We start from the raw sequence: 23416 nt of genomic DNA on the forward strand, positions 1-23416 counted from the left end.
GGGCAAAATGCCTACATCATTTGCAAAAAAATAATCTAGTACATATGTGAAGCTGGCATATCTCTTGTGAATCCAATTTAAACCCCTAATCTTTGCATACTAATGGATATAAACATTTTCTGCCCTGGTGGAAAATGTATTTAACATTTGCTTTCCAAGTTTCAGAGCAAACTATTTTCTAGTCCTAGGGTTATTAATTCTTAAAAGTAAAGCCTAACTCCTCTTCCATTTCCAGAAATTTTCTAAAGTGCAGAGTAGTGGGGAAAGTAATTCCCATGCCATAATCATTGAATATTACACATTAACTACACCACCAAGAATCAGGTGTGTCTTTTTTATATGAGGTGTCTCTGGCTAGACTCATCTTATCCCTGCCCAACAAGCTCCCATTCCTCCTTTAACACCCTAATCAAATATCCCCTGTTCTGTAAAACCTTTGTTGAACACTCCAGAGCAGAATAAATTATTCCTTGCTCTGGGGTGTCCCAGCCCCTTTTTGCTGCAATATTTGACAAATCTGTATTAAGCCGAGAGGTGCTTCACCTGCATGGTATTGTAAACATCAGCCACAGAGATGACCCTTCCTTCCTTCCATCCCTGGGTACCTTGCGCTTGTTCACAGCTATACGCTTAGATTAGATGAGTATCCCTCCCATGGTGATGCTCCATCAGCATCTATTCAGTAAGGAGTAATCCTTCCCATATTTCCCTGGCCCATCCCTCTCCCATTAGGCTGAACTTGGGGGATGGTAGAATGTCTTAACCATCTGGCTTTTTCCAACCTCTAGCATAGTTATTGCTCCGTATTTATGAGTAAATGAATGAATGAACAATATAAAAGCCAACAGTGCCCAGTCTCCATCAAGCATTCAACACATTTGTTAAATAAATGTCTCCCTCCTCAGGACTTCTTTATCTATGTATCTCTCCTGTCACCCCACATTTTCTACCTTGCATTTTAGAGGTTTACAGACATATCTTACTTATCTCCTGGAATGGAAGCCCCCTGAGGTCCAGAGCTTGCTCAATTGCTTGGTGCACACAGTGGGGCATACTGAGCCCAGAAGTCATTCAAATGTCTGTTGACTAAATAGTCAACAAAGATTACATGGGACTGCAGGATATCTGAGGTGGCCCCACTTCACTTAAAGAAGGTCTTCTTTCTGAGCCACATCAAAGGTTCAACAACATAGCTTGGTGAACTGAGTTCAGGTTTCAGAAACATAAATTTTTCTATTTCCAGACCACAAATCTCAGTTACTGCTGCCAGCCATTTTGTTTACTCCATTTCTCCCCTATCAGACAGAAATAAAATAAAATTTGTCTTCAACCTCCTATTTTAAAAAAAGGGGGAAATGCACAAGATATACATATTAAGAAATCCAAGTTTATGAAAAGAGGAGTTCAATATATTATTAGTCAAACACAATGCTTAGAAAAGCTAAATGATTATTTACTCAGTGCTTATTCACTGATGTCAAAAATGCTACTTTTCATTCACCTCCTTCCTCATTCCACTCTCTTGCACTTATTTTTAGTTTAGAACAAATGCAGTCTGTGAATTATGATCTATATTGTAATAAACAGCTGAAGAGAGTCACTGTAATCAAGCGAACAATAATCAATATTGGGAAATGCAATGGTCTTACTTCAAGTCTGAAATTGTTGTAGAATTGGCTTTCTTCCACTTCATCCTTTTTATTCACAATTTTTTTCAACTAAAGGAGTAACCTGACCTACATGTGTTAAGAGGAAAAGAAATCACTTAAGCAGCAGCAAATGAGATACTATTATCACAGTTCAATATTAAATTGGTGTCCATTATTTAAACAATTTGATCTGTGGCAGGGATAGGAAATTTCCATAGACATTCTTAAACACTACAAACATTTTTCAAGCTATCAAATTAAGAGACAAGAATAATTAGACATCGCCCAAGGTCTTTCTATACTGAAGGAAGAGATTTTTCAGGAAGATAAAACTGTGTGTCCCTATTGTTTTGATATTTGATCTTAATGAAAATAGGGCTGTGTTTCAGACAACGATCGAGGTACAAAGTGTCAAAAAGGTCTTCGCTAGTTATTTTTTTAGGAAGCTAATCAACATATCGCACATGTAAAGAATGTTAATGTATCCTCTTGAGGTCTATACATGGATCTATTTAAAAGGCATTCTGCAGTGTCTGCCCGGCTCACAATCTCCCTCTCTGAGAGCTGCTGAAAACCAGCTGAGGGAGCCCAGATTCCATATTATACCCATCAAGCTTGTCTCAAGGGTGGACATCTGACCACCCTGGACTCCTCAGATACTCTTCCCTGAGAATTTGGAATTGGAGCTTGGAGACGTTCATCTGCCTCTATGGGACATTAGAAGTAAGGCATATGAACTTGGGAAAGAGGTTGTAGCCACCATCAACAACAGTGCACAGAGACCCAGAGAAAGTTGGGGTGCTGACATCTTATATACCACAGAATATAAGAATATAATACTGGAGAATGGAGCAGGAGGTAGAGCAGCAGAGGGTAAGAGACCCAAAGCAGCTGCCTCAGTTCCTGCTCACTGCCTGCCCTCAACCTCTCTTGGTCAGACTCCATCACATACCTCTGCTGCCTCACCATCAAATCCTCATCTTCACCAGTCAGTTTCCTGTGGGTTTTGGTGACTTGCCACCAAAAGAACCTTGAGACAACCCTGTCAACTAACCTTGACCATTTGGCAGGCCACAGTAATGACGTCAGGGGCTTCTGAATATTCTGGTTTAGAAGGCACCCCAAAATCCTTGGAAATTCAGTTGGGAGAATTTTTAGACTTGGCTTCGCAAGAAACAATGTGCAAGAACAACTGAGCAGAAAAAGATGTCAAAGGGCTCAGCTACTATTTTAGCACAGGAGGCCAATGTGGTCATGTTCCCCAGGTGGACTCTATTCTTAGCTCTAGAGAAAGAGGCACTGGGGCCCCATTCAATGACAATAATATTGATAAACTTACTCTACACCAGGACTCGTCACACTATAACTGGCAAAGAACCAGCTTTTGTTTTTTTGGTTTTGTTTCTATTTTGTTGTGTGTGTGTTTTCCAATTCATTGGGGTGTAATACTTTCGTAAAATACAAAAGTATAGTGTGCTTGATGTCACACCAATGTCATATTGTTATAAATATTTCTCAATGCTTTTTCTCAATTTTTGTTCTTACCTCACTGCAATAATAAACAGTTCTTGAACCAATACTAGCTCATAGTGCAGACTTTGAGAAGCTGTAATTTACACTGCAGCTGTTTCAAAGCTCAGTATACATGGCTGTTCGGCTGTCTTCGCCCAGTGCTTTGTTGAAGACACTGTGACAGCCCACCTGGTATAAAATGGAGGTACGGCCTACAAAGAGGAAGGCTGATAGTAATCAAATTCCTGCTTTGTAACTACTGGCTTTGTGGCTCTAGGCTAGGAATGCAACCTCTGAGAATTCCTCTCCAACTGCAAAATGGGAGTATATGGTAGGCAGAATTCCAAGACTGTCCCCCAAGTATCTCTATTCTCTGGTCAATACACCCTGCAAAATCCCCTTCCTCTGAGTGTGGGGAGGGTTTGGTGAATATGAGGGCTAGCCACTTCCTTAACAGTATATAAGATGTTTTGTAAGTGGAAATGGGAGAAATTGATTCACTGCTGGTTTTGAAGAAATAAGCTGTCATGTTCTGAGGAGGTCATGTGGCTAGGACCTAAGGGTGGCCTATAGAAGCTGAAGACCACCCCTGGTCAATAGGCAGCAAGAAACAGAGACCTCAGTCCTATCACCTCAAGGGAATGAGTTCTATCAACAACTTGAATGAGTCTGGAAGAGAACCCCAAGCCTCAGATGAACATGCAGCCCCTGCCAACACTTTGGTTTCAGCCTGGTGAGTCTTGAGCAGAGACCCCAGCTCTACTGTGCCCAGACCTCTATCTAACCTATAGATAATAATAATAAATGGATGTTGCTTTGTAATGGAGCAATAGAAAACTAACACAGAGTGCCCTACCTACTAATCATGGGGTTGCAAGGATGAGAAATCATTTACGGGATGTGCTGAGTATGGCATAGTCTTCAGCTCACAGTAACTATTATTTCCATGTTAATGACTAGTTTTCATAACCTACAGAGGCCTACTTATATGGAGAATAAAGAATATACATATACACATACATTCACATACATAAAATTCTAACAGACTTCATGAGCCTTCCAACAGAGAACAATCTGCCTATCACTTCCAAAAACTGGCTTCCACCTCTTGGATTCCTCTTCTGTCTCTCTATTTTGATAAATGTCATAAGCCTTGGGGATGAGTAAGGCAAACACTAGCATTTTCATTACACCAGAGAAAAACCTGATGCTCAGACTCCACTCAAGGTCGCATAGCCAGTTGGCTCATGGCAGAACCAGACCATAAGCCTGTCTTCTTAAAATAATATACAGCAGTCTCATTTTTAAATGTAAAGATATCTTTCACTACAAGCTGCCCCCTACAGTTTCAAAAAAATTTTTGTAAACATTATAGATGTTATTGATTATAATGTAGTTCTCCGTCCATTCTAAAATCACAGAGTAAACTGTATTTTCTGGTTCTCAAATGGGAGAAAAAAAAAAAGTGGATATTCCCATAAGCAAAATCCTGGAAGTTGAATGGGCTTAAAATTTCTCATTTCTTGATACTGCCTTTTGCAGTGAGAATTAAAAACCAGACCAATTGTGCTAGAGATATGAAGACACACAGTACACTGGCTAGACTTGCTCTGTCGGACATGCACGTGACTTCAGAGCGCCTAGCCAGGTACCCCATGTTTTCAATCCACTTCACAGAGTCCACATCAACTTTTGCACTTCATTTACCACCTCCTATTTTTTAAGCTGTGGAATTCTTTGCCGGTACTTAACTTTCTGTAAAAGCAAATATTCAAATCGTGATTGGATGGTGAACATTTTCACTGGCATGTTTCATAGCTAAGAAGCATTACATTTTTTATGTTTTGAGTGCAGCTCTCTGAAAATATAGGATTCTATTAAACACTTGCTGCCACAAATAAAATGACAAATATTAGCAATGCTTATGGATCTCTTTTCTCCCCCTAACTTTCATAGACTCAAACGCATCAACACCACTGAAACAATACATTTTTAAATTTTTGGATATGAGACTGGATCTGGATAAAATAAAATAACATAAATAAAATAAAATAAATACTAGGTGTTGGGCAGCCTAGGCCTTGAATGGACCACATAAATCTGTCTTACGGGAATAATAGAGCTGAATGGCTCCACTCTACCTTTTGGGGCAACCACATACTTTATCAAAACTTTACATTATAAATGGTGCATAAATATATGTGTCCCAAGAAATATGTGTAGAAATTTGCTCTCCAAGGGAGAGAGCAGACAATGTCTGCCAGTATCAACAGTGTGTGGAGGAAACTGCGCTCAGAGGAACCAGAAACTGCAGGATGCCTGGGGTGTTGTGACAGAGCCTGAGGCAGTGCCAAAGGTAATGATTGATACCTTACAGGGCTCAAAATTCAAGAACACAAGTGGGTCCCACCATGGGAGGGGTAACAGAGCCCACCAGATGTGAAGGCAGGTCTTCAGTTCTCTTGGCCCTTCAAATCCTAAAAGGCAGATGACAATCCCAGTCTCTGCCAGTTGTATTCAGCATTCAAGTTGGGGCTGATTCCTAGAATTTGATATTTGGGATTTTGATTCTATGTACTTTTTTCATTCATCTATTGGAAGAAACTGGAACTGAAAAACCTAGGTAGTTCTCTTGCAGTGGCAAAACTGAAATGAATCCAACCAACCACCCAGATCAGGAGTCAACAAATGTTTCTAGAAAGGGTCAGACAGTAAATATTTTTGGCTTTGCAGGCCTCATAGTTTTTGTTGCAACTCCTCAACTCTGTTGTAGCAGTGCAAAGGCAACACGTGAGAGGATGGGTGTGGCTGTGTTCCAACACAACTTCACTTATTAAAAATAAGCGGTGGAGCAACCAGAGTGGGCCCATGGGCTGTAGTTTGCTGACTCCTGCCACAGGTCTCAGAAAACATGCCCAGAGCCCTCAAAAATTTTTGTGTGGCACAGCCTTTGGTTCTCATGATGGTGTTCTGATACAAGTCCTTCCTTCCACTCCATCTTCTACCTGCCACCAGATCTCTACACCAGATCTCTACACCAGCAGGCCCCTCTCCTGGCAAACCTTATATGCCTCCCATTGGCTACAGCAGCAACCCAAATCTACACCCAGGATATACTGGTATTAGTCCAGATACTCAGGAGTGAGTTACATACATAAGGGTACTAATACCTTCAATACTGTGTATTTGAGAAATGCCAGTTTCAGCTTTGACAAAGTTAAGGAATTCTTTACTGCAGCACTTCTGAGCACTGTGCACTAATAGTATCAAGCAGCTATCAAGGAGCAAGAATCACTTCTCAAACATGTCTGATCATGGAACCCTTCATTCCCATAGAGTATCAGTTAGAACTTGCATTACAGGGAACATACCTTGGAATACTGCCACATGATACATCTTTGGCATGACATAAGTTACCCTTTATAATCAAGCCTGAAGCTATAGTGAGTCCCCATTTGATATCTGCCAGGACCCTTCCAGTATATCCTCCACCCAACTCCCTTGAACTGCACATCATGTCACTAACAATTCAGGGTTTTTTATATCTCTTACACCACGACACACACTGAAACACATCCATTCCGTGCCTGACAAATTCTGTACTGCAGGGACCAGCTCAGTGTTTAGGCAGTCTCTTCCATAAAGTTTATTCCCTAGGTCTTTGTTCCCAGAGAATATTTGAAATGATAACTCAATCATCCCATACAGTTAATTTATTTCCAACCTGACAATAAGCAACATAATCCTGGAGGAAGCCAGATTTCCCATTTGAACCCATGACCTTGGATGATTAATTTGAGGCTAGACCCTGAATCCTTCCTAGTTTCTCAAATCTGGTGCAATACATTGAGGTTAATAGGAGGTGACTTCTGCCATAATGCATATATCATGAATATATTTAATAGACTCCCTCATCTCTGTTTCCACCCCATATTATTTACTGGGACTCCTCACACAACACAAAGGGATGACTGAGTGAAAGGACATGGGAAACATTTATGGGAGAACACAAAAGAGGGCGAGAGGGAAGGAAATTATCTTAAAACATATTTCACAAATACCAAGTATTAACTATTAAAATTAATTACCTTGTTTGCTTCCCAGATTTTTCCCTCTACCTTTTGACTTTTAATAACTAAACACTGGTCCACTAGCTTGCTTCTGGTTGATACCCAATTTGCTGTGTTGTTGATTCATAGGCAATTTCACACACTAAGTATCAGCATAGGAATTACTGAACGCCAGGGCTAGAGGGAATACAATCATTTTTTAGATAAAGAAACCATGGGCCAGGCAGGGAAGCGCCTCACCCCAGCAGCTCTCCCATGGACACCTCACACTTCAGGAGACTGTTCAAAGGCCATGAGGACCCCCTCTTTGCTTCCATGGGCCTCTGATTTTAAGTATCCTCAAGCATTATTGCCCTAATTTTACAGATGATGAAACCAGGGCAAGGAGAAATCGAGTGGCCTGCCCAAGCGACTCACTTTAACACTGAATGTTAATGCCAAAATGTCACCATCGGCCCTTCTTGCAGCTGTGGCCTCAGAGGGAAAACATTTTCTTTACTTAAATGAAACCACATATTCTTCATAAAAGAAATCACTTCATTAATTCTGGTTCATATATAAGTAATTTTTTTTTAAAAATCTGATGAAAAAAAGACATGATCGACCCTCTCTTTACAACCTCTTAAGTTTCTATAGCATTTTACTTTTTTAAAAATAGATTTTATTTATTTAGAGCAGTTTTAGGTTTATAGAAAAATTGAGGGGAAAGTACAGGGAACTCGCATACATCACCTCAACCCTGCCCCTGTCACACACACACAATTTCCCCTATTATTAACAGCTTGCATTACCGTGATACATATGTTACAACTAATGGGCCAATGCATTATTCTTAACCAAAGCTTGTAGTTTATATTAGAGTTCATTCTTTGTGTTGTACATTTTATGGGTTTGGGCAAATATGTAATGATTTGCATCTACCACACAATAGCATACAGAATAGTTTCACTGCTCCAGAAATTCCCTGTATTCCCATCTATTCATCCCTCTGTCCAAAGCCTCTCCAAAGCCCTAGTAACCAATGATCATTTTACTGTCTCTACAGTTTTGACTTTTCCATAATGTCATATAGCTGGAATCACAATATGTAGCCTTTTCACACTGACTTCTTTCACTTAGCATTACACATTTAAAAGTTCCTCCATGCCTTTATATTCCTTGACAGCTTATTTAATCAAACTAAATAACATTGACTGCATGGATGTACCACAGTTTATCCATTCTTCTACTGAAGAATCTTAGTTGCTTCCGAGATTTGGCAGTTATGAATAAAGCTGTTGCAAATAATTACGTGCAGGCTTTTGTGGAGACATAAGTTTTAAGTCACTTGACTACATACCAAGGAGCACAATTTCTGGATTGTATGGTGAGAGTATGCTTAGGTAAGGAAGGAGCCAAACGTGGTCCTCTTTCATGGTGAGCCCTCAATCATGGCAGCTCACAAGGAGGGGGTCCTCCATACATCTGTAGGATGACAAAACAAATGGCCTAAACTTCCTGCAGTTGTGTTTTTGAAAAGTTGCCAGGAAGAACTTGCTCTGCTAGAAAACCAAGGGAGAAAAGAGGTTTCTGAATCAAGAGTGTATAACATCCCTGAAAATGTTTTGACAAATACCAATGCTGCAGGAATGCAATTTTTAAAAATTAATACTACTGTTACAGACTTTTTAGATTCATATGGCCCACCTTCAACAAACTGTACAAACAAAAATTGTTCAATATTTTTGGGGATATATTCAATAACATTTAGTACTGAATGTTCCATATATTTTAAGGCTACCATCTCACCCAACCCCTAATTCTTTAAGCAGAGTCACAGGACTCTGCTGTGCTGGTAGCATTTCTGAGCCAGCCCACAGTGTTCACAAAGGGTTTTTACAGGAACACGAACGCAGTGCCTGGAAGTGGCTGCCAAGGCATAACTCACCATGCTGTGTCAAGGTTAGACCTCAGTGCCAATAAAGATTTATTAGGTTCAAAAAAACTGAATCAGCAGTGTCTTTGCAATGACCTGAGCACTCAGATTGGCACAGAGCTCTGGAAGTTCTCAACAAAGAGAGAAAAATGAGACTAAAGGACAATTTTTCATTCATACACAACAAAACAAAGATAGGGAACAGCAGACCAAACACAGACAACCAAAAAAGAAAATGAAATTATTTTAGGAGACACCATTAGCTCAGCTCAGCTTCCTTCTATGAGCTCTTTCTCTCTCTGGGGACAACTAACCTACATTCTATTGACCCAGGCCTTGGAATGAGCTGTCCAAATTTCATTCTGGGAACTGCCCTCCAGAACTGGACATTGGGGGATCATCATCACAGAGCACATTAGAAGGGACCTCTGCAATTTCTAAGTAAATCAGACCAGGATGATCCAACTAGCCCTTGTGGACCTCCAAATATCCTACTAACCAAAAGCTGAGAAATTCCACAGATACTGGCTCCAACCTTCAGAGCAGTCAATGGGAGCAGAGCAGTGAAGAGTTTGGCTATATGTACATTTGTACAATGGCATTTCCAGTCTAACCAGAGTGAATGAGATAAAAAAGGTATGTAGGCCAACTGGGCTCTTTTCCTCCCTCCTCCATCTGTAGACTCTTCTCAGTAATATGACTTAATATACCACCTATATGCCAATCCTCCTAAGCCTCCATCACCAGCTCAGACTCCTGCCCTGGGCTTATGCCTCATAGAGCCAATGGCATCTTTTACATCTCCACTTACATGAGATAACTATATCTCACACTTGGGTGGCCAGAGAAGAACAGAGGCTGTAAAGCAAACTCTAGGAGTTATCATTTGTTTCCCTCCTTCCCTCAACCTACCTGCACACACTCCCCCAGGGCCAATCTATCAGAGATTTCTGATAACTGCAACTTCAAATGTACCCTGACTGTTTCTCTCTCCATCTCTACTGATACAACCCCATTCCCAGATCTCTTCACTGATGAATGCAGACAAAAGTTTTCAACTCATTGGAAACTGATGAAGGTAGGACCCCCATAGCTAGCCTGGTTTCCACTCTCACCCCCTGCAGACTAGGCTCCACAGCAGCTTGAGTAACTGGAATGTAAATCAGATCACATCTCTTACTGCTTGAAACCTTTCCATGGCTTCTATCTATACTTCAAGTAAAATCCATCCTCTTAGCCCTGGCCTGCAAAGCTGTATATAACCCAACCCTTGTCCAGCTCCTCAACCTCATCCTTCATAAAGATCCCAGCATCGCACTGTCACAGCAGCAGAGAGACTGTCCCTGATCCCAACTCTAAAGAGACCACCACTCAGGGGCAGGGTATAGCTCAAGTGGTAGAGCACATGCTCAGCACAGAAGAGGTCCTGGGTTTAATCCCCAGTACCTCCTCCAAGCAGAAATCAATGAATAAACCTAATTACCTCCCCCTCATAAAAAAATAAATAAATAAAGAGATCACCACTCAATAACTCTCTAATATCCTATTATCTTCAATCTCTGAAGCATCCTTATCATTATTTCTCATACAGGTGCATGCACACGCGCGCACGCACACACACACACACACACACACACACACACACACCTGTAAAGTTTGTTTACAACAGTATCTCCACTGCCCAGAAGTATACCCAGGGCAGAGAATGTCTTCTATAAATATGGTGTTGAAAGAATAGAAACTGATAAGCCATCACTCAGTAAGTCAAACACAGCCATGCTCCTCCCTGCTATTGCAAATGATTTTTGTTTATGTTATTGCTATTGAGTAAAAGACTAAGTAATTGGCTTACATTTGTGGACCATGTTGTGCAGAAGATATGTATCATTAAGCACAGGAATCCCACTAAAGCTTAGGAAGAGGCATGTGAGAACCAAGTAGCCTGAGGACACAAGCCTTAGATCTCATTTTCTAGCCACTGAGTAGAATGACAAGTGGAATTAAACTTAATATTTAAATAGCTTGACCTTTTTTTTTCTTTTGGTTGAATTTTACATGAGTTAAACTGACTTCGTTGAGAAGTAAAAGCACTGACAGAAAACCCTGAATGAATGCTAAATAGACTCGAAGACACTCAGGAGAGGCCCACAGATAGAAACCACCAGAACTCCATTAAACCTGCAGCACTGTTCATCATTTTTAATTATACTTGCATTTGTTTTCTTTTTTGGTTTTAGGCCTTAAAAAATATCCTTCATAGTTTATAAGCTTTAAAATAGTGGAAATACTAGTCATTGTTGACTTTTGCCCATGCCTCAAATTCAATTGAAAGTGATATCATCAGGGGGGCTAAAAGGCCCTGTGCTGTATTTAAAACAATAGTAAACTGAATCATGTCTCCTTAATTCCTTGTGTGAGTGTGTTTCCAGCAGACTCATAAAGTGCACCCCAATGCCAATAATTCTAAAGAGAAAAATTCTTCCACTTCCAAGATCCAATCCAAAGCAAATACTGCACAGCATGTATGGGTAGGTGTTGAGGGGCTGGAAGGGTGAGATTTATGTGCAAAGATGAAAAGACCCTGAATGTGTATAGCTTGGCTAAAAAGACATGATAACTGCCCTTAAATATCTGACAGAGTAAATACCAAAGGGGAAAGAAAACAATGGCCCAAGCTAGACAAAAGAGGCAATTAGAGGTAATGGGAATCTTGGGCCAACATGACAAAAAGCATCATCAAAAAGTCTGGTGGGAAGACTTATAGATGGAAGAATAGTTCTCCTTAGTCCAGGAGCACTACGCAGAGGGGCCTTCCCTGGGGCTCCCCAGCCTTGCCTGGAGCAAGACAAGTTGGCCTGACTTTTCAACCAGGACAAGATGGCCAAAAAAAAAAACCCAAGTCTGCGGGGAGGTGGCTTAGCCAATGGCTCCAGCATCTCATCACCCAACTCCATCACCTCCCTGAAGCCTGCCAGAAAGAGAGGAATGTTTCCAAGGGGTCATTTCAGGTTCCAGAGCTGAAGGCTGGTGTCTTCATACATTACTCTGGCCTACTACGTTGCTTGGGGAGAGATGGTGCTAGGTTACACACCAAAATGCATTGACACTTAAATCACCTTTGTTTAGAGCTGTAGTTCCCAAACTTAGCTGATAATCAAAACTCCCTGGGAAGTGGGGGCAGGGTGGTGGCTTTAAAAAAAACACCAAACCTGACCTCCTCACACCCACACCTGCTGAACTAGGGCCACATTGCTCGTACGGGCAGAGGTGGGAGTCAAACCTATGTAAGTCTGGCTCCAAGACTGCACTCAGCTGCTGGTCATGGACAAGGAGGGGATGGTTACCTCTCCCGACAATTTCAAATTTCCATCTTCGGGGTTTCTTTCAGAGCTATACAGAAATTCTCCTGTCTTCATTGTCCTGCTAATTCTGACTTTGAGGAAGCAGCTGTATCAGTAAGTTAACCACATGACTTAAATGAGGTGACTAGAAAATCATCAGATTTATTGGCCAGAACTTATCAAGATTTACTACCACAGCTGTATCCCAAAGCTTCTGGAAATGGCTGTTTCTAACATTTGCAAATACCTTTGAATAAAGTACCACTGCCTTCCTACTCACTCACAGTTGAAAATGATGTATCTGGGAGATATATGGTAATTTATGGAATAATCCCAAATTTCTAGAGCTGTGTGCCAACCCATCCTGTATGGGCTCCACTGCTGCCCCCAGGGACAAGGAGATGCCTGGTCTGGTTGGGAGGAACCTTTTAAGACCTTAGTAGCTACTTTTTGTTTATGACCTATCCACATGTTGGCTTATGTGTTGGTGACCCCATGAGTTACAACTGACATTTCCTGGGTTTATGTCTGTGATTGGCACAGACCAATTTGTTCAGGTTCAAATCACTTTAAGAAGTATTGATTGAACACCTTGTAGAAGTAATAGTAATACTACTGCTACTAAGAGAAGTAATAATCATAAAACCATTAATACCACATCACTGTCTAATTGTACTGGAAGCTGGACTCTATCCTCACAATCATCCTAGAAGGTAGGTGCTACTATCACCTCTATTTTGCAAATGGCTCAATCTTAGCTCATGGAAGTAAAGTAGTTTGCATGGTGAGGGGCAAAGAGGCGGAGGCAGAACTAGAAATCAGGTGCACCTGCTATGCTCTGACCTCTGCTGTATGACCTTCCATTACACCAAGTGCAAGGGTATTACAAAAAAAAAAAAGAGAATTCCCTGGCTCATAAAGGGCCTATCCTCAACTGGGGAAATAAGAACAGCATGTGTATTCATGTATTGACGTAGTACAGGTCATCAAGAGCAAAGTGCCAAGAGGACCAGGAGGAAAAAGACTTAGCAGGCTCTAAGAGATGTGCAGCACAGGGGAAATCAGACTTTGAAAAGGAGAGATCCAAAGTGAGTTAAGGTGAATCAGATGAGTAGCTTAAGAAGACACTGTGGGAAGCCATGACGGGGCTGAGAAAAGAATGATGTAACTGGGATGTGCTTTAGAAAAGTTACCTGGCAGCAGTCACTGCCTTAAATACAGTGTGGTAGGCAGGAAGGCCAGTGCTCAGTTTCCAAGAACTATCTCCACAAAAAGTAATGTGCCTGGTGGTGATAGTGAGTCTAAAAAGGAGGCTACCAACTGGCTTGTTGAGTTTGTTACTTTGTGACACAGAAACTGTTGAGATTAATCAATCTTTAAAGTTATTACATCCCAACTATCTTGGTTACCTAGAACATTCAAACATGGAGAAAGCTGAGAACTAAAGGGTTTTACAAAGGCAGTAACAGAAATGTGTAAAGGTCTTTTGACTCTTGGTTTGAACACCCTTCTAACAAAATAGAAAATGGCAGCAAGCAACAGCAAGAAGCCACCAATAATTCCATGACAAGAAAAAAGTAGACAGGAAATGTTTAAAAATCAAACTCGAGATCTCAAAATTCATACCAGTCTGGAAACATTTGACCCAGATGCAAACAACCTCTGTCTGCCTTACTAAATTATTGTGTCATTACCAATGGATGTGAAAAGTCATTGATGAGACCACAAAGGAAATATTAAATTACAATACCATTCAAGTGGGTAGGCAGGTAGAGGATACATTTAAGACAGAGGTGTCACAAAATTCAAAACATTTTACTAGGCTTGATGCTTCAAGAAACTGGAAAGCTCTCTCCTGTGGAACATTTACTTAGGATATGAGCCAGAAGATACAACAGAGCTAGGCTGATAACAGAAGTGTTGAGCCAGCCATCCTGAAACTTCTAGATGTTCCTGACTGCACCCTAGGAAAGCATGCACAAAATGCAAAAGTGTAAGATACTTTGCAGTTTAGCTTAGAAGAACCTAAAATGCTCTACCCCTTTGTGGTAGAGCCTCTGTACACTAATTTTAATGCAGTAAATTACACTGAGTCCCTAGACACCCAAACCTTACACTCATTGAGGGAAAGACCATGTCTATCTTGTTTACTTCTCTATCTTGGGGCCTGGCATGGTAACTGAAGTGTAACAGATGCTTAATAAAGATTGGATTAATTTTAAAAAATAAACAGCAAAATGATTAGCCTCAATCAGGAAAATACTACACTTATCGGAACTATCCATTTAAGCAAATAAAATAAGAACTAAAGTTAAATTGTGCAAGGAAACCAGTTGGAGTTTCTAGCAAGAGTGCAGTTATTTGAACATTTTTTTTAAATAGGGGGAGAAGGGCATTCCACTTCTCTTTCAATGGCCTTTCTCTTTCTCGTATTAAAAGCTGTGAAGATTGAACAGAAAGGGGAAAGAGAATCCTGCCCACTGGACAGATCATCTAAGTCTACCCTGACCAGCAATCAGAGCCGAAGGTACAACTAAATTCAGCTACTTTGGTCATAAGACATCAAAAGCTGCATCAAAACTCAAAACATTAGACAACTGCAAAGGCAATTTCTGAACCCAAGGGCTCTCTGTCCTGGGAATGTATTAAAAGGAATTTACATCATGGCAGCCAGCATTCACAGACACATCTTGGAAGGCAAGCACCTGCTCTGAACAGTAGGGTAAAGGACAGAGGTTCCTGATGCTCAGATACAGAAAGGAGTACTGAGGTTGGAAACGGAGGTACAAATTTAAGGAAGCCATGACTAAACAAGACATCCATCCTAACAAAGAAGAGACTCCAGGACGGAGCAGAACATCCCCTAACAAAGTCATCCTAAGGGCTACCATGATGGACACCTGGGTGGTGTGACTTTCCAGGAAGCTTTATGGACAAAAGAGGTTTAAACCTAATTAAGAAGAAAAAAGAAGCTCACTGGTGATTTTAAAGATAAGGAAGTGAATAACGAGAAGTTAGAGAAAAATTAAAGCAGCATAGTGAAATAGAGATAAACACAGAAACACTCTGGAAAGAGAAGAAGCAAACAGCTTGAAGCAGAGTCAAGAGAGCCATTAAGGGTAGTGGGGAGGAGGAGTGACAGATGGGCTGGTACTGCTGATGGGCTCCAGGAAGTCTTTGCTTCAGAATTCCTGAAAGGAGCTGCCTCTTAGGAATGTCTCTTAATGAGAGATTCCTAATGAGAAAGCGCAACGTTCAGAACGAATGGATATGGGAGGCCAGTCATAGACAGATTCAATCCACAGGCTCAGTGGGCTCAAGGTATGGGCACTTCTTGCTCTGCTTCTTCCCACCCTCCTAAGTCCCTCTTCTTTAGTCCTGCAGTGTGATTGTGGAAATGAGAGTGGCAATTGTGAAATAGCTCAGAAACTCAGCCCCCTGCTCCCTGAAATGCCTTTCTTTTTTGCACTCCCCACCATCACCACCATCCTCATCACCATCCCAGATCCATTTTCTTTCTCCCTCCCTGGGACAGAGCCATAAGCCTCTTACTTCCTACTGTGGGATGTTAATCGAAAAAGCCACAGTGGCAATTAGGTGTGTTTCTAACACAAAAATCTCTCTTCTTGACAGAAAAAGAGGATGAGCAAATAATTCTCATGCCGTTTGCAATAATCCATAGAATGAGAAAAACTTGAGTTATGGGTAAAGAAATAGCAGTGTTTCTTCTGTGAACAAAGAGACTCCTGATAATGTGCCTTGAATTTCCATTTAAAAGAAAATAGATGTCTGTGAGTTCAGAGGATCGAGCATTTTCTAACTTGAAACATAATATTGTAGATATCAGAGCACTGGCAATAAAATTACCAGAAAATTACCCATTTTTACTTGAATATGAAGATTCTGCCAATTAAAAAATATTTTATCTTGCAGATAAAATGTTTCAATGAATTACCATCACAGTTCTTTCCACAATACCAGCCAATGAAATAAAAAAGAACTCCACTGAAACATGTCAATACTTACTTAGGCTGAGAACAGGGAAAGCCAGATTCCAAAAAGAACAATAATTGGCTATGTTGAACCCATTCACAAGCAGCAAAGGGGTCTATGGTTAGAGAACGGGGCTACAGTCAAGATGCAGATTCTGGCTGGCATGATGAGTGTTCTTGATCAAGCCTTGTGCTGCAGTCAACTTACTACTCCAGTGACCCAAGAGCAGAACAATCTAGGAATTTTCTTTCAAGAAACATTAACTTTTTTGTATTCACACATGGGAGTTGAATAAATGTAAGATGTGATTTTATGTATTTGGGACTGCTTGGAAAGCATATAGCACTATACGATTACATTTATTAAACATATATTTACTAAGTGCCTACAGTGTAGCAGTCCCCCCAAGAGAGGTCCCTGCTTTCTATGGCCCAAAAGTCTGAAAGAGGTAAGTGGACCCATAGACCAATCAGTGCATGGAAGGGCCCTGAAGCGGTTTGTGTGTGCACAGTAGTCCCCAGGCAAGGAGGCAACAGTTCCACCTAGGATGGGGCAGAGAGAAGCCTTGAGTCATCTTACCAGATCCATGAGGTCACCTGTCAAACAGACCCCAAAAGAGCCTTCTGTGAAGGAGCTGTTGATTTTAAAAACTCAGCCAAAACAAGTTATTTTCTGATCTTGTAACAGCATTAATCTCATTCCTTACTCTGTGCCCCCCAAACTTCTGATGTTTAACATAGAAATAAGCAGCTTCTGCATTAAGAATTTTTATTACAAGGCATCTATCAAATCTGATAGAAACATAAGCAGCAGGAAAACTGAAGCATCATCTGAAGTTATCATCTAAAGGACTGATTAATAAGGAGGAATAAAGATCTCCATTTCAGCTGGTCTCCAAAATGAAAGGGAGTGAGTTACAACCCTCCAAAGAGCATTTAAATCACTTCTTCATCAACTTCCCACAACAGCAGGAAAGTGCACTGGTGAACAGTGGGAGCTTTGGAGTTGGACAGATGAGAATTTAATCCGATCTCTGCAATTTTCAGGCTCAGCTACTGGCCTCCCTGCCTCTTCTTCCTTGTGCATAAGGGGTGGGGGGAGGGTAAGGGTAATAACAACATCTTTGTGTTGTGCTGGCAAAAGGGGTCAAAGTGACCCTGCACAGAAAATGTGCAGCATGGCTCTCCACGTGTGGTCAAGGCTCTACCAACATTCCACATAAGACAATAAGGCACAGGACTTCAGAAGCACAAAATCAAGTAGATTTAACCACAGTTCAAAAAAATTATAGGAAAAGGAAAAAAAATAGAGTAAAAAGATTGCTGATTGCCAGGAGCACAGCAGATTTTTAGGGCAGTGAAACTGTTCTGTATGATACTGAAATTGTAGTTACATGATACTACACATTTGTTAAAACCCATAGAACTGTATGTTGTGAACTGAATGTTTATATCTCTGCAAAATGTATATGTTGAAATCTAATCCCCAATGTGATGGTGCTTGAAGATGGGGCTCTGGGGAGTGATTAGGTCATGAGAGTGGAGCCTCATGAGTGGGATCAGTGCCCTCGTAAGAAGAGGACTGAGGGCTAGCTTTCTCTCTTTCCACCTTGTGAGGATGCAATAAGACATCAGCCATCTGCAACCCAGAAGAGTGCTCTCACCAGAACCTGACCATGCTGACACCCTGATCTTGAATAACTAGCCTCCAGAACTGTGAGAAATAAACTTCCATTGTTTACATGCCTACTAGTCTATGGTACCTTATTATAGCAGCCCAAACTTACTAAGACCCTATACAACACAGAGTGCACTCCAATGTAAACTATGGACTTTAGTTGACAATAACAATATCAATATTCATTCACTGATTTTAAAAAATGTACCACACTAATGCAAGATGTTAATTAAAGGAGAAACTGGATGGGAACGTGGAGCAAAGAAACATACGAGAATACTCTGTATTTTCTGCTCAGTTGTTGTAAAAATGTAAAACTGCACTAAAAAATAAAATTTCTTAATTTAAAGATGCATGAGAAGAATAACACATAACAATTATGTGATGGCAAACCAATTCACAGAGATCCCAAGTACAATTAACATCTAAATATTATGAACAGGAAACAAAACTATGGCAAGGGCCTTTTGGTATTCTAAAGAGGATAAATCTATTCATTATGCTCCTTGATACAGGCCATTCTGACAGCCTCAAAGGATCTCTTCAGACTGTTGTCCTCCCTGGTTTTATGCTGGACCAGACGCTGGATGAGACGTGTGGTACCCATTACTCAGGAGGAGCCCTCTGTGTACTGTCATCTCTCCCCACTGCCACGTGTTTTATCATCATCTCAAGAAGTGACACTTACAAATGGATCACTATAAATCGGGCCTAAACTAACAATACCCTAACTTCGAGGCAGGGTCATCAAACCTCTGGAGCCAGGATATGGCTTACCCCTTCTCTAGGATGGAAACATTTATTTTAACCCTTCTTAGCCCCAGCAAGGGTCTAAGGCAGGAGGTGCGCTCAACCCACATATACAGGGCAGTGTCCTATGAAGCTTGGCATGGGAGGCAGAGGTCACGATACAAGTGGGATCTTTCCAGCTCCCTATATTTATTTAAACTGAAAACAGCTATAAGAGACACCTGGTTTCCTGGGAAGCTATGATTCAAACACTAAAAATGTAAAAATGCACACATACAAAAAGAGTCAACATGAGAGACCCAGTAACTAATCATGTTCTATCTAAGGCAGGAAAGGCCTAGAATCCTCCAGGGTCAGAGGCAGAGGCCAGTGGGGATGGTGTAAGGTCTCAGGTACTGTGGGAAGTGACAATAATATGTAGTAACTAGATACCATTTTACGTAACAACGAACCTCAGAGAAAGAAAAGTATTTCTTTTCCTGCTCTCCTTCTAGCCTAGCGATTGAGACAAGGAGAAGAAAAGTATCAGACCAGCATTCTGGGCCTCTTAACGCCTTTCCAAACTGGACTCATCTCCTGTCTCCCCACGGGTCACTGGCTCCAAGCCCTGCAGGCCATGGCAGTGAGCTAGAACTGAGCAAGGCTGTTCTGGGTTCAGTCTACTGCCTCCTGTGTCTTCTTTTATGGCCAGCTGGTTTTCCTTCAATGCTAACTATTTAAAGGCTGCTTTTAAAATAAATTTAACAAAATAAATGTAAAGAAAAACATCCTTTTAAACACCCCTATAAATACTACTCCAGATTAGGCAAAAATTATGAAGGCAAAACAGAAATTGTTGGAGTTTGGGTCACTCCAAATCCCTTATTTCAGGGCAGGAGAAACTTGAGACTCCCCCAGAGGAGGAGCAATTTATATAAAGGTCACAGCAGAGCTGGAACCCAGACCAGGTCCTGTGAGTCTGCCTCCAACGAAAGAGACATTCCCTAAGGAACAGAAACCTTCTGATCAGATGGCATATTAGGCTGAAAAGAACTGTATAGGGAAAAATAACTTATTGCCAAAACACAATTTGCTCTTGTTTATGGCTTCCAGCATGCCAAAGAAAATGACAGAAAGCAATGGATGGAATCCTTCCCTCCTTTCCTCTCTCCCTCCCTCATTCAGTCACCAAATATTTGGGGACCTAGACACTGTGCTGGGGACTAAGACATAAAGCTGAATAAGGATACACTAGCTCTGCCTTGGATGAACTCAATCTAATCAGAGGTCCAGCTACCAGGTAATGAAGCACTCCCTGCTGTAACCACGGGGAGGTGGGCTCCTGGAAACAGAGGGGTGAGAGAGAGAGAGGCAACACAAGCATAACTCAGCAGAGTGTCTTAGTAATAATGTTTATTATTCTCTAATTATAAGTGAAGTATAATACTCCACTACCACTTCCTCTAATTATCTGTGACACGGTATGCCTTGCCTATTTCAGCAAGATAAATCCCAAAAACCTCCTTTAAATTAACTGTCTGAATTTTTTTAAAATGCATAGTCTTATCAGCAAAACACCATATACATGCAAATAGGTATATTTATATACAAATTACATAAATATCCACTATTGTGTAACTATCTTGATGTATTATTGTCCTACTATGCATATTATAAAACATACACAAAAATAGATACTTTAAAAAATACATTCTAATATTTTCTTCCTGCATGGAAGAGGTGCATGTTATATACCCTCCTTTAGAAATTACTGCTCTGGCTCAAGGCTTCTCCAAATGAGAGTCCATAACCTTTCTGGCTGGAATCTCTTTGGCAGGTGAGGGTAAGGAGGGGAGTTGGGGATGGTTTTAAAACTCCAGCTCCCTAGTCTGTCTCAAAGCTGACTGAATTAATCCTCCAAAAAGGGCCTATGAATCGGCATTTAACAAGAGTCTCAGGTGAGCCTTAAATTCACTCAGGGCCTAGAAGCACTTCTCTGGATTAGATACATTTTCCCAAGGGGAAAAAACAGTTTAAGAATTTCCTTAATGCAATAAATCTGTTTCAAATGCTCACTATCCAAGAATGTTCACTCCAAACAGCAAGGACAGTAAATTGTTTTTTTTGTGTGCCAGTGTCTGTCCACACACAGCTACACAGAGAAGATCCCACTTTCCTCTGGGTCCCGTGGCTTCCTGCTCAAAGCCCCAGACAACTAGAGAGCCCAGGCCTGGTGGCTCCCCTTCGAGGCAGCTCCCCCCGCAACCCCAGATTAGGCTTTGGAGACACCTTTCCACACTTGCTGGTAGCCAGTTACCCACCTTGTCGACCTCAAACCAGTCCTGGTCAGCCACCTTAAGACACTCCCTTCACTGATTTCAGTTTTATCTCTTGGGTCCCAGGAGGTCCCATCATTTGTTGAATGCTGTTCTTCTTAATGATCTGTCATCTAACCTACTGGTTTGGAGGGAACACAAGGCTTCAAGCTTTGAAGCATCAGTTTCACACAGGAAGATGCCCTGCTCCTAGGCCCCTGATCACACTTTCTCCCCTCTCATGCACCTGCCTTTTCCACCTCTTCTCAGAGCCCTCTCCTGGCAGAGACCAGCATCAACCACCATCTCCTGTACATTTCAACAGAATTGTATGTCTCTATTACAATACTCAGTCCCATTACTTCTTAGGACAGCTTTGTGCATAGATTTCTATCATTAACTCAAAACTGTAAGCTTCTCAGATCCTGAAACTGCCTTACCCATCTTTAGATTCCTCTAACGCCTCTCATTTACACATAAGCATGGTTCAGTGGATGGTTCATTGTGCAGTGGATAAGCTGCCTATGACACTCTGTTACAAACATTCTATTATATGTTTAGGTGACATAGTAACAATGTATGACAACTATATTATTTTTGCACATTAGTAAAATGATTATTACGTAGATACACACAGGCCCAAGTTCAAGCTCTTCTACTTGCCAGCAGTGTGATCTTTGCAAAGTCACTTAAAAGCTCTGTGAGGCAGTTTTCTCATCTAAAAAATGGAGAAATAATACTACATCCTTAATACTGTTGTGAGATTAAATAAATTTATAAATATACTACAGTTAGAACCATGCCTGGGTATGGTAAAGATTCAATAATTGTTATTTATCATTCTATTAACTTGACACTTATCAACTATTACCATTGACTCAGGCCCTATGCTATATAGTTGGACTATAAAAAAAAAAAAACAGAAACAAAATAAAACAAAACAAAAAAAGATCTCACCGTAGCTTGAAAGACAGAGGAAGTACAGGAAATTCTATAAACTATACAAGTGCCATTTCAAGAACTAAACAATGTAAAGATTTGCATGTACCATAAGAATCAGCAGATGGATGAATGGAGAAAGTTCTCAGTACCTAGTGCCTATTAATTGCTGGAGAAGCTCCTAACACTTCCAGCCTCTCAGAGCTTTGACCTTCTGGAGAAGGGGATGCAAGTGGTAACAGCACCAAGATCCCTTTCTCAGATTATATCCATGCTACTTCATCCCATGTGTGTGTACCAGATGACAGGGTGAACCAACCTTCCTAGTTCCTTCAGATTAGAAGGAAGGTTGGGTGCCCCCACTCCAAATTTGTCTCTGCATTACACCTCCAGGTCCCAACATCTCTCTGCACAGCTTCCCATAAATCTCCGTCGAGTTACATGGCTGTGAGAAGACAGGCACTAGAGTTCTGACACAGGCACCAGTTCAAGGATCTACCCCAGGGCTCTACTGTGGGGATGCTGGGCCAGCCACCAGGGGAGTTGGAGTGCTAGGACCTTGGAGTAGAGCAAAAACAAACATTGAAGGAGCTTGAACAAAAGCAGTATCTCCACCTATACTTCTATACCAGTGAGGAATGGAAACCTAACTCACAGGTGCTTACAGAAGGTAGGGAATGTATTAGCTCATATGACTAAAAGGGCCAGGGATACTATCTTAGTGAGGGTGACCAGGGAATGTCTCTTTGAGAAAGGACGTTGAACAGATACCAAAAAGAAGTGCAGGGTAAGCCACATGGCTGGCTGGCTGGGGAATGAGCAAACCAGATAAAGGGGACAACAGATACAAAGGCTCAGGAGAGAAGTGGAGTACAGTGAGTGAAGGATAAAATGGCAAGAAATGAGGTCAGGGGGGTGACAAGGCCAGAGCAGCTCAGGCTTCGTCCCCCAAGGTAAGGACTGTGCCACCTACTGAATAGACAAACCATGGCCTCATACTCACACCTGGGACCCGCTCCATCCAAATCTTGTAGACCGGGTGTTAGAAAGAGGTAGATTCCCATGGAAAATCAAGAAGCAGAGTACCAGGAAATAGAATAATGCATATTGTATAGAAAAGAAGAGGAGAAAAGCACAGCATCTATTAACAGAACACTCACAGAAATCCAAAAGCCAACTTCAGTTGGAACACACTCCACTTCCGCAGTCACATAACATTTTACAATTGCACAGCCTGGTGATGATGTGAGGGTTTTGGAATCATAACACTAACATA

The 23416-nt window shown here is 41.2% G+C and overlaps 1 protein-coding gene across 1 annotated transcript in view; it reads right to left on the reverse strand.

Moving 5' to 3' along the window:
- CACNA2D3 (calcium voltage-gated channel auxiliary subunit alpha2delta 3) overlaps positions 1 to 23416 on the reverse strand; it is a 776419-nt gene that overhangs the window by 574546 nt on the left and 178457 nt on the right. The gene's annotated exons all lie outside the window — the stretch shown is intronic.

Source organism: Camelus ferus, chromosome 17, assembly GCF_009834535.1.
Source record: "Camelus ferus isolate YT-003-E chromosome 17, BCGSAC_Cfer_1.0, whole genome shotgun sequence".
NCBI classification, from domain to species: Eukaryota; Metazoa; Chordata; class Mammalia; order Artiodactyla; family Camelidae; genus Camelus; species Camelus ferus.